The sequence below is a fragment of the Chiroxiphia lanceolata genome, chromosome 3, assembly GCF_009829145.1.
Source record: "Chiroxiphia lanceolata isolate bChiLan1 chromosome 3, bChiLan1.pri, whole genome shotgun sequence".
NCBI lineage: Eukaryota > Metazoa > Chordata > Aves > Passeriformes > Pipridae > Chiroxiphia > Chiroxiphia lanceolata.
Window position 1 is genome coordinate 71,852,904 of NC_045639.1, and position 15,114 is coordinate 71,868,017.

Below are 15,114 nucleotides of genomic sequence, written 5' to 3' on the forward strand. Positions count from 1 at the left end.
GTATAGTTAGGGGGAGGTGGCATTCTTAGTATTCTAGATTCTAGATCTTACTTTCCCTTCTGAAAAAATACTGCATCTGACAAATACAGCTCCCAGTAAATAAGAAGGAGGTGATGAATATTGCAGTCTGAGACAGAGCTCCTGTTTGATCTGACTAGAGGGATGATTATTGGGGGTTTCATCATGCAGATCAGCGTGCCTGTAATAAATGTAATAAATGTGGATAGAGCCTTCCTTAATCTTCGTTTGCGAAGCCTAGCCATGGTTCATGCAGATCTATTGCTTTTGCCTCTTTTGTCCAAGAAAAGAAAAAATTCCTTGGATTTGGTCAGAAACAGAGAAAATCTAAAATATTTCAACAAGATCAGACCACAAGAGTTTGTTATCTTAACTGAGAATCTTGAGACATCCCAATTATTTTAACAATGGGAGAGTGGCTCCTTAGCCTGTCTGCTTCCAGCCAGTCCACTTCTGAGTTATTGAGAAATTCATGGGGAATCCTGTGACAACTTTAGTAACTGCAGACTCAGTTAAAATCTCTTTTCTAGCAAACATGAGAGCTTTGCTTTATACATTTTTTCCTAAGACTCTTCTCTTAAAAAAGGTGTGTGTTCTCATCTTTTATTTAAAAGTTCTGCTAGTTCTGCTAAACCAGCAACTCGCTCTTTGCCAGGTAACTCAATCTGAGCTCATCTTGTATGCATGGGACTGAGTCTTGACTGTTAAGGGCTGTCTGGTCATACTGTGTAGCTTGGATGACTGACAGTTGTGTGCGTCCAGGGTCTAAACCTGGGTATAGAGAACCAGGTACCAGAATTCATCCATGTCATTTGAAGAAATGTCATCTATTTCCCTCTTTAGCGTGATTACTTCTCAATAGTTTATAACGACTGGGAATATGCTTAGTTGTCCTGTCCTTTTGATCAAGGCACAACATACCTAGCTATTCACCAGTCTGTGGAAGGCAGATGAGTCTGGTCTATGTAGTCCTATATTTATGATTAAGAAGAAAATTGTTATGCTGTTCAAAGGTTGTGCCTGCAGATAATAATGCTTTGCTTCTCCTGGAATGTTTTGCACAAGTCTCATGAAGAAATTGAACTTGTCCTTGTTTTATCAAATCACTCAGACTTAAATGGCTACTGAAATGATGCCTTCAGCTAGTTTCCCTTTTCCTCCTCCTCCCTACCCACCACAGTGCTCCTGTTGGAAAGGGAGAGTTGGAATGTGCAGACACGTGGATGCAGCAGCTTAAAAGTCAGATGTAAAGGAATGAAGGACAGTGCTGGTGCACTGATGGAGTGACACCTCTGCTCTCCTTGATAGGGGTCAATAATTTCAATAACAGTGATCATATAAATATCTGGGGATTTTATGGGCTGAGCTATGGTAACTGCTCTACTTCAATTTGTATTTGTAACTACTGAAGTCTTACACATTTATCCTGAAATTGCTTTTTATTACAAACAGTGGCTCTTTGCACAAAGAACTTCATCATCTCAAAGCAGTTATCTTTCTGCAAGTAGATAATTGGGCCATTACCAGCTTTTTCTCAAAAGAAGGGGAAAAATTAATTAGTCTAATACTTTTCAAATGCAGACTGAAAGTTAAAAAAATGTAATTTCTGCAATGGGTTGGGCATTTTCTGCACTTTTGTTCTCTACCATTTTGTTGCTTGATCGTCAGTCAGGAGACCTGTACTAGACATTCTTCCTACCAGACATAGCAGAACAGTGAACTGCATTTATGGCATCTCCAGAGCATTGTGACACATCACAAAAGAAAGCGGTAGATTGCTTCTGGTTACTCATTGGTGCATTAGATTTCTACTTGCAGAACCATTTTCAGGTTTCTAGATTGTATGTGGCAGATGGAAATAATTACTTTCAATAGGCCCTGGGGTATTGCTACCTGAAAAAGAAAGACAGCGTGGCTTCCCTCTCCCACCACCCAGGGTTTAGGATATGCCTAGTTGGAGAGCAAAGAGGATCTGGATTGATTCCTGAGTTTCATTTTGGTGTTATTATTTCCACAGAAGCAGTTGAGGGATAAATGAAAATTTCAGATGTCAACCTCCAGGGAAGGTGACAATCTGATCTGTGACGGCACTTGTTGACAATGAATTCAGAGTAGTCTTGCTTTTAATGCTTGGTTTTCACATGGCTTGTGATGATTTGGGGTTTGTTGAGACCGGTGAGGCTCCCTTATGCATTTGTGCCTTTTAAGCAGTGTCCTTTCTGAAGGCATCAGTGCCCAATCTCAGGCACAACTCCTGTGCAGCAGAAACCTTCCCTGTCTCTTGAATTTCCTAAACGCAATCTGGGATTGCAGCATCCTCTGATGCTTCTGCATGTAAAACATTGTTAGGATTTGGTCTGTTCCTCTCCAGCTCTTTGGATCTGCCAGCTGTGTGAAAATAATGGGATGTTAAAATTTTAAAATCAAAAAATAAAATACGATTCCATACACCAACTTCAGAGGACAACTACTGATTACAGTACATTTTCTGTGCTATCTTCTTTTTGACTGCTGTTTTCTGTTACTGTAGTAGAAAGAAATTTGTGTTATCCTATGCTTACGGGACATAGGAACCAGTAGATACCTAGGTATAGAAATTCAGCATTAAACAAGTGATTTGTTAATTTTCTGAAGTTGTCCAAAAAGTAAAATGCATTGTGCTACCACAGAGCAGTCCTCAGAGTGCTCCTTTAAATAACAAGCTACTTCTTTTGACTTGGCCATCTTGCTTAAGATACAAAGTGCCCGCCAAGGCTCTCTCACAGCTTTCATCTGTATTTGTGGAGCATTTTGCAAATGAAAGCTGGGAGGTTTGCTGTCCTTGTAAACAATATTACAAACCCCAATTCCAGAACTGGGAAATGCCTTCCTGTCTAAACAGGCAAAATTCAACAGATGCTGGATTTTGCAGTTGTTTTATGTCTCACAGCATAAAAGCCACGGTATGAACATTGAGGAAAGGCCTTTTTCCCACCAAAACTCTCAAGCAATCTTACCAGTGAAGTAAAGCTGCTTCACCTGTCCTGAAGAGAACATCAGTTGGATGAAGGGATGTGCAACAATGGATGAGAAGGTTTAGTGTAACTGGTCTTTTTCCTCACATGAGATCAGCAGTGTCACAGTGTGTTGTTGAAGTACTGATATTTGGGGGGTTTTTTTAAAGATAAAAATATTGATTTGATGAAAATCAATAGAAAAGTGCAGGAAGCTGCTGATGTGGAAAATTTTCACATCATGCCAAAACAACATTTTTTATCAAACTTTTTTTCTTTAAGGTGTCACTTTGCAAGGTTGCATGCTGATGATAATGTTTTGCTGCTAAAGCTGAAGGAAATGAGACCGATGAAAATTTTCTGTGTGAAAGCCTGTAGAAGTTGACTTCAAACAGTGAAATGTTCATAAAACAGGAATGCAGCAGAGATGTTCCACAGGAATGTTTCAGCTATCAGGAATATGAGCTGTTATGAGCATTTCCTCTCTCAGATTTGCATAGATGGAGATGCATTGATTCAAAACAGAAGGATTTTGATAAACAGATATTAGCTTCAGTCATAGCTGAGTAAAGAGGAAAAAAGGTGGGTCAAATTCAAAACAACGGAAACTCAACAGCTTAATTATACCCTATGAATGGTCCTACCTCTTCAGTCAGTAAAGATGGAAAAGTCCTTCGTTAAATGTTATTGGTACACGTGAAACTGTGGTCTTTAAGCCTATGCCAACTGCTTCTGAAATCACAACAGCGTATCCTGCAAGCTGTGCTGCAATTTCTTTTCCCAAAATCATGTGGTTTAGCCTAAAAGTGAAACTTAATTGGGTCAAATGAAAAGGTTTGGATTTGATAAATGAATTGGTATATGTTTTGTGAATTTCTGTTGCTGAAGTATTTTCAGTTGAGAAATACTAAAAACTTTGGACAAGATGAGTTAGTGAAAGTAATGCAACAGCTTAGATAATGTAACTTTCATGATGGCTGGAGGATGGCTCAACATCAATTATGCATGATCAGTAATAAGAGCAAGCTAAAATTATAGCTTGACAGTGCTTAGGAGGGGACTTGGAGGATGTGTGTAATACGTTTGCCTCCTTCCAAAACTTGTTGGACTAGCAACCTGACTACAGGAAAATCACTGTAATTTGTCTTTTGCTGGCAGTATCAGCACTGGAATCTAGGGCATATATACATTGCTTTGTATATATCTTAGCCCAGATCTAACAGGGGAGCAAGTGAAAATGGGCGAGTTTGCCCTGTTGTTGCTTCTCCTATTTTTAAACAGGAATAGGGACAGCTCAGGTTTGGTCATGCTGGAAAGCAGACATGCACTTAAAAACATTACCTTTATTTCATCCCAAATATCTTATTGAATGGAGATACAAGCCCATATTTTATCCAGTCTAACACAATGGTGCTCAGGCAGGCAGTGAGGCTGCTCTCAGGCTGCCACAGAGGAGGCAGATGTGGAAGCTCATGGTTCAAATCTTCAGGCAAGGGGAAGGCAACTCCCATTGCACTCAGTCCCCATCTGAGATAAAAGCAGTAATCACTGCAAATCTGGACTGTCCTCATGCCTCACATGTGAGGGAAACATTCATAGTTCCTTTAGTCCAGTTGCTCGGATGCATCTGACACAGCTCATGAGCTTTGATTTGTAGTGTGTCTGGGGCAGAATTTGTTTCTTATGATAGGTGGAGACTACAGACAAAGAGAACTGTGGGTCTTGGTTTTAAACCTCAGAGGAGTATGGTAGCCAAGCTTAATACTGGATGCATTCAGTTCCTGTTCCTGTGAGCTAAAGAAGCACTAGTGGTGACGTGTTTGCCAAATAAATTAGCATAAGCAGAATGAGCCAGCCCCAAATGTGTCACTGGCCACTTTGGTGACTCCTTTTGCCACACTTGTAAGAAACCTAGAAATTGCTGCAATCTGGAGAGACAAACTTTTGGGTTTGTGCCAGTATTCACCTGTTAGCAGGGCTTCGTTGAGGTCTCTGACCTCCAAACATAGATAAGCTGCTCCTGTGGGTTAGGAGATTTGAGGCTGCTGGGCTGAAATCCAGCACATTACAACCCAAGCTCTTTACCTTTTCCTTGGTTAATAGGTGCTTGAACTATTTGGCAGGGAGCCAATGAGGTCTACTAGGTCTGCAATGGGGCAAGGACTTACGTTTAAAGACCCAGTTTCTAATTAATCCAGGACCTTTGTAACTCTCTGAGTTACATTGGTGCAGGGTCACCCTTGTCTCCTGAGTGTGAGACAGAGTAGATGAGGCCTCCAGTTCTGCTAAGCACTGAACTACAGTATAGATCATTAACATTTTGAAATTATCCTTAGAAAAGTGCTAGAAAATTATCTGTGATTATATCTTGAGGTGGAGAAGGCAGAACAGAGTTAATTGACTGATGTTTCTCTCTTGGACTGGAGTTCAGCATTGCCCCATGCTCTCTGCTGAGGCTGTTTTTCGAATAAAATAGAACTTTACATGGAGCTGTTCTTGGTGTGGCTTCTGTTTAGAGAAGATAAGAATGAGGGAGAACCCATAACCAAAGATCAGCCTAATTTTTTTCTTCTTTCTGCATTTCTGATGGTAGGTACTGGTTGTGGGGAAATTGCATTGCTGCACCAGTCTGGAAGCATCACTGTAGCTTTGACCAAGGTTGTAGGAGATAGTCCTTGCTGCAGATGTGCCTTGGCTTTACTAATCCACATGATTGTTTTTGATACGTTCTTAGTTCATAGCAAGTATCTCTCAAAGGTAATCTGTACTCTCTGTCACTGAAGTACATCACATGTGAAAATATGATGATGTGGTAACCCTATGACAGAGCTTCTTGGTGTATTAGTGTCATGGTGAATATCCCTTTTCAGTAACTGATAGCAAAAGGCCTGATTAACACGATACTTCTATGGTCAACTGATCAAAGCTATGATTAGAAGCACAGTGCTGGCAGTGCCAATTCCTCTGTCACTGGTTGCAACTGAAAAGGAGATCATCTATAATAAATAGCGATTCAGTCCAGACCCTGGATATACCTGTCCATTGCTTCAACAATTTGCCCTCACAGGGAATTTCAGATCCCTCAAATTTTACCTGCTCAAAGAGAATTCAGTTAAAAAATCAGGCCAACAACAAGACTCAAACAGGAAGTTTATTCTGTTCGTTAATATAGTCTCTGTAAATATAGTGTGTTTGTTAATATGGTATAAATTTAGTTGAGACAAAAGATCTAAGAAACAGAACTTTGGTTGCTTGAGTTCTGTGTGGTGTGTATTTAATGAATTTTCACTTAATCATCCATTAATATGTATTAATAAAATATACATGGCAATTGAACAACACAGTACTAAATACTGTTCTGAAAGAAAAACACACTGAATAAACTAAAACAACTGCATTTCTTACTAATCTACACAATGCATTTCATTTAAAAGGAGAATTTATAGTATTTGAAATCTCCTACAACATACTGAAACTTTTAGTGTAAACTGCCACTTTCTGACTATCACATATTGAAATACTTGTGGCGCATAGTGAAATTTATGTTACATTGTGTAAAATATATAGTGAAACTGAACTGATGTATAATGAGACACACATGTGCCTGCAATGACTTATCAGTTCCATTATTTTCTAACTAACATTATTTTCACGATCAAGTTTTTCTGGGTCAGAGGAAGATGATGGTGAAGACCAGGACTAGTACTACAATGGAAAGTGTAGACCCAAACTTGCACAAAACCCCAATCAAGCTGAGTTATCCTTTGTCCTTTTCTGATATAAATTCTAAATGTGAAGTCTGCTGATGGCTACAACATGTCTCTCTTTCTCTGCCAAAGCTTCATTACGAACATCAACATGACCCCAGCCAGGGAAATACCACCAGCCGCAATGGAGAGGCTGAGTGCCCAATTCTCAGCGGTTTTTACCAGAAAAGGGCTACCGCATGAGAGACTCTGGTGAGGTATGTGGGACCTCACAGGAGCACCCAAGCACAGGTTTGGTCACTGAGACCCATTCAGGTCTTATGGGACATGGACATCTCAGACCTGACTTCCTTCGTCCACCAATGCTCTGGACCTCCCGTGAAGACCCAGAGTGGATAGACACCAATGGTGATGGCTGTGACCTGCAAAACATCCTTCTCTGCTACTCAGATTTGTTTTTTTCTTACTTAAGTTAGGTCCTGACTCTGCATCCAAGCATTCCTGCTGGGCAGGGCAGGCAGGCTGGCCTCTGGCTGTGCCCTGCTGCTGGCAGAGCGGGACTGTGGTAGCCGGTCCAGCAGTTCCTGGCCTCCTGGTGACCTGGAGTGCTCCTCTGCAGGGCTGTTGTTTGCAATTCACATTTGCTTTCCAACCTCAGCAGTGGTCTGGGCTGAGGATGTCAGCTCCTGGGCTGGCTGGCATGGGAAGTAGTTTTATCCCTATCCTGGTTGACTGCGATCTTTGCAGGTCCCAGCGGGCATAAGGCTGCAAGATTTCTCCAGCCCTGTCCACTCCTGCCCAGAGCTTACTGCTTGAACCACAAACAGAGCTCTGTCTCTCAGAACTGGCCAAAAAAGAAACTGAGGTCTCAATGCTGCTCAACCAAAAGAGTGGGAAATAAACCACAAATCTCACACCTCCTTGATCAGTTCTATTCCAAGCTCCATCAGAGGGGTTTCTTTTATGGGTTATCTTTTACCTGGTTTTGCACCCATGCCAGTATGACCAAAGCATTTAACACTCAGAAAGTGATGACTGCAATGAAGTTCCCTCCTTCTGATCTGCCTCAATAACACTCAAGTCAAGGTGTGTTTATGCAATCCTTGCATTGGACTGTTGGCCTTTTGCTAAACCAAAATAATCTAGGCCATCCTGAAATTGAAAGAAGACCTTCCTACTTCATGTCTGTTGTGCAATCAATGCTCATCAAGAATGGTTTTAACACACCCTGCATTTGAGGGTAAGGTATATTAACCTTTCCACTTGGAATGCCTAATTGCTCAAATATTGCCAATGTTGTTCAAACTGCCAGATATGTTAGAGAACAGGCAGAACTGGAGGGACAACTCTATATAAGGGGTATGACAAATTTATTGGGTAAATTGTATGTGAGTGCTTAACCCTTCTCTCTGTTCTGTTTTTTGTAAGGATAGCTGCCATGTAGAGTTGATCATGACTAATTCATGTGAGGAAACACCACAGAGAAGTTAAACAGCAACAACCAGTTTAATTTCACTTGTCACCAATAAGGCCTAACTTAAGTTTCAAAAGGAGATGAAAGGTAAATTTACCATTTGCTCTCTATGTTTTAAAAGCTGCAAGAGAGCTTGAAGAGCAATATGCTCTACATTATTAATGCTACCTCTGTCCTCAGAGCAGGAGGAGGACACAGACACAATTTAATTTCTGTGTATACCAGGACAAAAAATTCTCCGAAGCACCAAATTTGTGTTGTACCCTGTGGCTTTTAAAAGTCATTCTAAAGGTACATTATTTATCCCTGAAGCAGGGCAGAGCATACATGGGCTCCTACATATGTCAATGCTAGAACTGACCAAGATGATATAGAAATATTAAAGAAGAAATTGTCATAAGAGAGAAGAAGTAAGCAGGAAACATATCCAAAGTATCTGAGCATCAGCTCTAGCAAGCAACATATTCATCAGGCATGAATATTTCACCCACTACCTCTTTTTTGACCTGTCTTCTTATATGCCCTGAATCAAAGGGTGCAACAAAGGTAATAGTGAGTGGATGTATTTAGACAACATCATGGAAGATGATTTGTCAACAGGGAAACAGAAACATTTCATAACACTTGGAGGGAAATTCATAGAGTAATCCCAGAATAATAGATTTTTAATCCTTGATTGTTTCCTTGTATGATATAAGCTACTGAGTATCACCCACTCCTTTGAACCCTTCTGCAACTTCATTGAGGTAGACCATTTCCTTTTGAAAGATATTCTGTCCAGACCAAAACATTTACCAATTCTTCATCTCTGTGGCTAGAGAATAAAACAGAATAGAACAAAACAAGAATCTTTTCAAAGGCAGTATATAGAATTATTATCCCTTTGGGCTAACTTCAGAAAGAAAGCACACAGCTGAGCTTTTGTAAGATCAGGCTTAAACTCGGTTCTCTTCATCTAAAATGCTTCTGCAGAAGCCAGTCTTGATAAAAATTTCCACTACATGAACTGTAGATGAAGACCATTCAAAATCAGGCTGTCAAGCTGGATCTGCCCTCTACTGAGCTGGGTGAATCTCTGTGAAGAGTCTGAAGGCAAATGGCTCTTGCATACGTTAGCAGCTTAGCAATTTTCTCAGCGTCTACAGAAAAGCTGGAGGTGATCACTTGCCAGTAAAGGGGGCACTTTGCTAATGTGAGCCCAGTTATTTTCTTCCCTGGCTGCCCATATCCAATCATGGAGATATCAGTGTGCTAAGAAGAGCAGCATCTCCCTGTCACTGGATTTTCAGCTCCAGGAAGAAGTATTAGCAAAGTAATATGTGTCAAAATAAGTAAAATGCTAAAAAAATCGAGTAATTTGGAAATATCAACCCAGCAAAATAATGAAGGTGAGCTTTGGCAGGGTGGCAGCAGGCTTCTGAGGAGCCACAAAGCATTGTGGATGTTATAGTTTGTCAAGTCATGGGTGAAATTTCATGCCTCAGAATAAAGTCAGAGATGAGAAACTCTGGGCCTTTCACTTTGCATCTGCAGACTGTGAAAAGATGTTTTTCCTTTTTTTTTTTTTGTCTCTCTCTTAGTATTTCATCTCACCCTTGCCCTTAGTTGTGTGAGTCCCCTCACTCAGGAGGCACCAGGTTTTCCAAAGAAAGGTGGTGTTTCACCACTTCCCTCCACCAGAAATTCTCCTGCTGGGGAGACTGAAGAAGCTGGTGGCCACGTACCCCTGTGACTGGTGTGCTTGCAGGTCCAGCAGCACCAGCAGGGATCCAAGAACCCCAGGAATGCTCACAGAGGAGGCAAAAGGACAGGGCTGGGCACAGGGAAGGGGAGGATAAGAAAGGTAACAGGGATGGAGAGAAAGAGTGCAAGGTCCACCACCCTTTCATGCTGCTCTGCATAATGGGTGACAAGCTTCTCCTGGCAGCAGTACCATTGCTTGATTCATGGAAAACACCAATCCTGCTGTGTTGTGCTGACATACCGTAGGACAGCCACAGAGTGGGACAAATCCTGCTAGTGCATGTGCTTTCCAAACCCTGAGAGCTTGCCCAGGCAGCCAGTGAGAACAGCACCAAAGCAACAAGTCTGGGCACTCAGAGGTTGAGAAAAGCCAGAATAAAGGCTCAGTCAAACCCATATGGATGTATGTAATGATTTGGTCTTTACAGGACGCATGTTACCTTTCCCCTTGGCTTGTGGAATCAGAAACCAAACAAGGCTCTAATGTGTAAACCCCACACCTTGGAGGTGGTCTCTGTTGAGAGAGGAAGGGTAGATAGAGAGGCTGTCTTGGCCAGAGAGTGGAGTGCTGCCTAGGGGAAATGTTTTCCACTGGCTGTTACCCAAGGAGTTGTGCATGGCAATGGAGCAAGTCACTCAACTTGAGTTTTCACAGGCTGTGTTGTATAGTAATCTCTGGTTATGTCCTTGGTTTGAAGGTGTTGAGGATTCCCAGTGACCCCTGAAGGTAGGACAAACTATACTACAGTCAAATAACACTTGGAATAAATTGTCCTGGAAAGTCTGGGCACCCAGAGAGAATATTTGACTTGAAACTCACGTATTTTGTTTCTTTTTCAGTTGTGTATAGGGATACCACCTTCCTCTCCCACATGGACACTGACTGACACAGGTGAAGCCTTCAGCATCTTCCCAGTGGGTCCACTGAAAACACTGAGGAGCAACTGGCCCCAGCTGGAAGCAGGGCAGGAGGACAAAGGCCAGAGCTGTGTGGCCAGCGACCAAGATAGGATGAGAAGGAGGGTATCCCTGCCCTGTCCTGTGCAGGACAGGCACTTCCCACCTTGTGTGCTGAGCAAGGTGTAAGTCCTGTGGGAAAACCAGTGTGTGATCCTGTGAGCGAGGGCTGTTCCTGAAGCTGTATGCAGACAAGCTTAGTTAATTCTGTCTCTTTGTAACTTTTTTTGGTGCTTGACATTTCAACCTTGCTTGCGGTGTGTTAGTGCAAGGAGAGAGGTGTATGTATGCAACTGAGTGAAAGTAGCATCAGCATTTTGATTAGAACGAGGCTTCCATTAGATACAGACACATGTCCAACCTGATACCTGTTTGTTTCCAGGTCATGCAAAGTGAAGGCCCACTCAGTTCAGCACACTTCTGGGGGCCCAGGCTTTTAAAAGCATGTAATATTAATTTCTGGCAACAGATGAGAGTTAATACATTGTGTTTAAATCTGGGATGAGTTGTTGACCAGCTGTGGTCTATATGCAGAGATACCAAATGCTTTTCTTTAGATAATGTCAGTTCCAGCCTGCAAACCACATGTGGGTCAGAGGCAGGACCAAAGACCAGCAAAAATAACCCATTTAATCTCACGAAACCATGTCGCTCCTGTGAGCATTTGGTGCAGTTCTCCTCTAATGATTTAAGCATTTCAGAAAGTTCTGGGTGAGCTGGCTCCTTTTCAGTGCAGCATGTCAGTCAGCGCTGGTGGGAGGTTTCTGCCCTTCTGTCTGCACTGGAGAGGTAGATTAGTTAAGCAGTGGCATGAATTATTTGCATGCAGCTGAGGTGGTAAATGTGTTATCTCAACAGCAGAAAAGGAAATGGTTCTCTATAGATTATTAATTACTGAAAAAGCAAAGGCATGTCTTTTGTTGCCACCACACCACTGGTCTGACTGTTGAGCAGATATGGATCAATATCCCCCCTTCCTCCTCACCCCCCTTGCTCTTCACGTTTTCACTTAGGCTGAGGTGAAGAGGTTTCACTTTAATTTATGTCATTCCTGTATTGCCAAATGGCATGCCAGAGCAACCGAACCGGGCGTGATCTGACTCTCTGTTGTGTGCTCTCCCATGCAATCCCCTCGTGGGAAAATGCTGAGAGAAAATGGAAATTTAAGCTGTGCACCTAGTCACTGTGGTTTCTTGGGTTTTTTAATAGTGCTTCGTTTGTAAGGTCCTTGGGGCAGAGAGAGTTTGTGTTGAGTTCAGGGTAGTCATAACCTGTGAGGGTTTCTAAATATTACAATATTGTAGATAGTACTGTAAGCAACTTGTTCTCTCCACGAACAACAAAATACATGCTGTTACAGATCAGAGGAGCTCAAAACAAGGTACAAATATTAGTCCTACACCACAACTTGCACAAGTCTTGTACCTATTCTACAAATGAGTCGGGCCCTGTATGGGAAGGTCAACTGACTTGTTCCAGACCTCACTACTAGTTAGTGCAGGTACCAAAACCAGAACCCAGCCATCTTGGCTCCAGGGTCCTTGTCTTTACTGCAAAACTTAGCTCTGGCCTTGAGGTATTGAAGTTTCTAGGTTAAAAATAAAAAGTTTGTATTTAAATCTCTATTGTTAGATAAGTTTAATAATGGATATATTCCCCTGTGTAGATACTCATCACTGCTTTAGTGTTTATTTTTGATCTAAATAATTACACTGAAAATTAATTTAAAAAAAAATAGTATGAATGGCATCAACTGGTATTCCCAGACTTAAATATCTCAAATCTGGGAGAAATGAGAACCTGTAGCTGAACTCTGTGCCTGGGTCCATCCTTGTATGTGTTTTTGGAGTCAGATTCGCACGGGGTTGAGGCGTTCCTTTGTGGCTAATGGGTGCAGAGGGAGATGACTGGCAGGAGACCAGTAGCAAAGAACTGAGATTTAGCATTTTCATGTCTAACAAGACACTTAAAATTTTTTGCAGGGGTATCTGTTGCTTCAGTAAATGAGTTTGATGGTCAGGGAGGGCCCTTTTTTTCTGGCCTCCTCAATTTGGATGAGTAGCTGAGATTTGAAGGAAGTTGGAGAGCACTGTGCCTCTATTAAGTTCTGCAACCTTCACTTCTCAGCCCACCTTTCTGTCAGGTGCTCACTAGCACGATGAGGATAATCCTGCCCTAGACAGCAGAAAGGCCTATGCTGCATTGCCTCTGCTCCAGAGGAGCTTGAGCCACTTGCACCTACAGCCATCTCCTGGGCTTCTTTTTGAGGTCAAGCAAGACAAGTGACAGTGCAGCAAACAATACAGTCATTCCTAAATGTTGTATCTGGAGAGTATTACAAACTCAAGCAGATATGAGGGAGGAAGGAAATCTGCACATCCTTCTTAGCTGCTATGTAGGTCATAACTTCATCTGAGTATTTTATGAACGAGGGTCCCAGTGATTTGTGGCATGTGGCACCCAAGAAGGATGAGAGGAACCAAGGTATCCCAGGGGAGCTGTGCTGAACTCCTGAATGGCTCCAGATTTACGGGGCCATTTTCCTTCATATTTCAGCAGCAACTGCTGAGGCTGCTGTGGGGTCCCTCTCTGCAGGGAACAGGCTTTTCTCAAGGGTGATGTAATAGGGGACCATGGGGCTGGTGGTAACACAGGACCCCCAGGCTGGAGAAGCAAGGATGGAGGATGTGGGGCACCTTTCAGTCGCAGTCCATGTGAGGACAGTGGGACAGCCAGTACAGACCTTGGTGTGTAGTCTAAAATATAGGCGTTTTTAGCAAACAGATGTAAAGATAAAAAATGCTCATTTTGAAATCAACTGCATGGCTGGGCACAGAGATTACTTTTGAGACCACAAGCCTCTGTAGCCAAACTAGAGCCATGCTTCCCAAGGGCCATGGGCGTACCTGCCCTGCCCTTCCCTTGCTGCGAATAACCAAAATGGGCACAATTTTGGTCAGTGGCTTGCAGCCAGACTTGCTCAGGGCCAGCCCAGGGAGGGATGGGGATGGGTAAGCACTTCTTGAAGTTGCCCAGTTTGCAGTGGCCAGGCTGGGCCCCCAGTGGTGTGACATCAGTGCAAGAGGATGGAGGTGGTGCAGGGGTTTAGGGTGGTGGGGATGTAGGAAAAGAATCCCAGCCCTGGGATCCTGGTTTTGCTCCCTGGGGTCCCAGCCAAGGGTGGCAACAAGGTTGTGGCTTTCAGGGTGGTTTATTGCCCTTCTGATCGTGTTGTGAGGGTTTTGGCAGTTTGGGATGCTCTGCTGAGAAAAAGCCCTATGGTTGTCACCTCTTTTGCTTCTCTGTGTTTAAAGCATATTTTCTCAGTTTGCAGTGTCAGGGGGCTGGTTGCACCGTAACGCAATTTGGATTCTGTGTTGATAACGCAAGTGCAAACTGTCCCCACAGCTCTCGAGAGCAGAATCAAATTGAAACTTACCACTCAGAGTAGAAAGCACATAACACCCACAGCTACAGACATGCACAAATTGCTGCAATATAGGTTAGAAAAAGAGCCCCATTCTGCACCCTCTGGTCTCATTAAAAACACACGCACACAGAATCTTCACTGAATGACTATAAGCACCAGCGCATGTTCCCTCCTAAACACCTAACTAACTTGTAACGGCTTATTAAAAAGGCAAATTTTCACTTTTTATGTATCCTTGCTCCCTTTTGCACCTGGTTGCAGTTTCTACAACATTTTTAACTTCTGGTTTTTTCATGACTGGTTGCGAGTCAAGCGAGACCTCTCCGGAACACCACTCAGCCTGGTTAACTTTGTCCCCATGTAGGGACATGGCTCCAGCTTGACCAGAAGAAACGAAACTTTCCCCTCCTAGTAAAGAATTTCTGCATGGGGCTGTGAGGCTGACAAGAAGGGCAGATCTTGTCTGTAAAGGTGCATAGAACCTGTCCTTTAAAAACAAAAGGCCATCTGAATGCACAGGGTAGACTAAGGAAAGTGGCAGGGAAAAAAATGTCTCCTGTGGTTCACAGAGGGACAGTCCTCACACAGAAAGTTTTGCCATAGGAAAGCTGTAGGGAAGCTGGGCACTATAATATCCAAAAAAGTATGTATGTAATTATGTCTGCCACACTCCTCTTCCTGCACAAAAGCTGCTCTCCACTTTGCTTGTTGAAGCTAGGATTTACTGTGTAAAACTCAACTGGTAAAGCCAGGAACACTGGGATCTCCCTAACCTGAAGACCAGTTATCACA